This window comes from Pyxicephalus adspersus, chromosome 1 (genome assembly GCF_032062135.1).
Source record: "Pyxicephalus adspersus chromosome 1, UCB_Pads_2.0, whole genome shotgun sequence".
NCBI classification, from domain to species: Eukaryota; Metazoa; Chordata; class Amphibia; order Anura; family Pyxicephalidae; genus Pyxicephalus; species Pyxicephalus adspersus.
In genome coordinates this window covers 177,663,101-177,664,871 of record NC_092858.1, presented here as the reverse complement: position 1 = coordinate 177,664,871, position 1,771 = coordinate 177,663,101, and the positions used below count along the sequence as shown (strand labels likewise).

At 50.9% G+C, this 1,771-nt stretch overlaps 1 protein-coding gene across 1 annotated transcript in view; it reads left to right on the top strand.

Annotated features, from left to right (window-relative positions):
- Window positions 1-1,240: 1,240 nt before the first annotated feature.
- PKNOX1 (PBX/knotted 1 homeobox 1) overlaps window positions 1,241-1,771 on the top strand; it is a 19,850-nt gene continuing 19,319 nt past the window's right edge. Inside the window, exon 1 of the mRNA XM_072398507.1 lies at window positions 1,241-1,312. The gene's annotated coding sequence lies outside the window, so the exon portion shown is untranslated. The remainder of the gene's footprint in view (window positions 1,313-1,771) is intronic.

Here is a 1,771-nt window from a genome sequence, read left to right as displayed (position 1 = left end):
ACCTCATCACACGCACGGCTCCAAGACTTCTCTAGAGCTGCTCCAACTCTCTGGAATGGTCTTCCTCGTCCTATTCAGTCTTCCTCGTCCTATTCGACTTTCTGCTCATTTAAAAGAGAACTCAAATCCCATTTTTTTTCTGTCTTCTGAAACCATCACTACTTCCCAGCACTACATATCTCCCATCCTATTGTGTGTGAAATTCCCCCACATACAGCGCTGCGTAATATGTTGGCACTATATAAATCCTGTTTATTAATAAAAAAATTATTAGAAATTTAGAGAAATGCCCCAACAACCTAACCCCATCAATACCTGTAAAATCTTGAGAGCCTCGCCTTAATCTGTGGCACCCCACCAATAGCTGTAATATGTAGGGACATCACAATCCTTGACACCTAACAGACTTCTCTAGAGCTGCCCCGACTCTCTGGAATGGTCTCCTAGTCCTATTCGGCTTGCGTCTTTTTGCTCATTTAAAAGAGCGCTCAAAACCCAACACTTAAACTTCACCTACCCGTCTTCTTCTGTCTCCTAACCCCTCACTACTCCTTACTATTCCATATCTCCCTACTATTGTGTGATACTTCCCCCACCTCCTAGATTGTAAGCTCTTCTGGGCAGGGTCCTCTCCTCCTCCTGTGTCAGGAGTGTCTGTCTGTCATTTGCAGCCCTTATTTAACGTACAGCGCTGCATAATATGTTGGTGCTATATAAATCCTGTTTATTGATAATAATAACTGCTGCTCTGCCAATACAAGGTGTCCTGTTGTTGCATCTACATAGCTGAATGTGACCCTGTACAACAGAGCTCGGAATAGATAAAAGAGCAGCACAAGGGACCCCTCCAAAAGAGCATGCTGATAGGTGGAGAGAACACAGGGAAAGAGACATGTGTTCCTTTGCTGCTCCTCCTTTCATTGTCCAGTTACAGGAAGTGAGGACTCCACCACACCAGTGACCCCTGACAAAGACAGATCCCAGAGGAGACACAGAAATCCTGCATTGTAAGGGCTGGTGCTCCAAACCAACATGGAATGCATTTGCTGCTGATTGGCCCAGATGATGTGAAGGGTCCATAATAGGTGGAGTCACTCCCATCACATTCACCAGCCACATTCCTACCACGCATGCGCAGACGCTGCATGGAAGTTAACACGGAACCACCCCTGGAAAGCGCCCACCCCTACGACGTGACGTCAGGCGTCAGCCAACCTTATGGTAATATGCGACGTTCTGCGTGATGACGTAGGCGCCCCTGCGGGTCCCGATTGCTGCAGCCGCTTGTCAGTGTGACGAAGATTGGCACCGGGTAAGCTGTCAGTCACAGCGCCCGCCCGCCGGCCCGCGCCGCTCCCTGGTTCCCGCACAGCCCCGACACCCCCCAGCCGACCCCTCAGAGGCCCACACCCTTCGGATGTGGCCCCATGCTTGTACTGCGCGCCCCCGTACTCCCACCGAGCAGTCATTGCGCGTTCCCGGCACCACCCCCTCCCTGTGCGCGCTCCCTAAACCCGCCCTTCTCTCTGGCACGCGCCTCACCTCGCCGTCCAATAGAGTGTCGCTGCCTTTGCGCATAGCCAATCACAGCCCCGCCAAGCTGCCTGTTACCGGGGGGAGCTCTAAAAGGGAGGGTCTCAAATCTGTAGGGCGGAGTTATGGAAAAATGGGGGAGGGTGGCATATTAACCAAGATTGTGCAAATACTTCCCCAATTCCTGTACTGTATGTGCATTCTCCAAATACTTCCCCAATTCCTGTACTGTATGTGC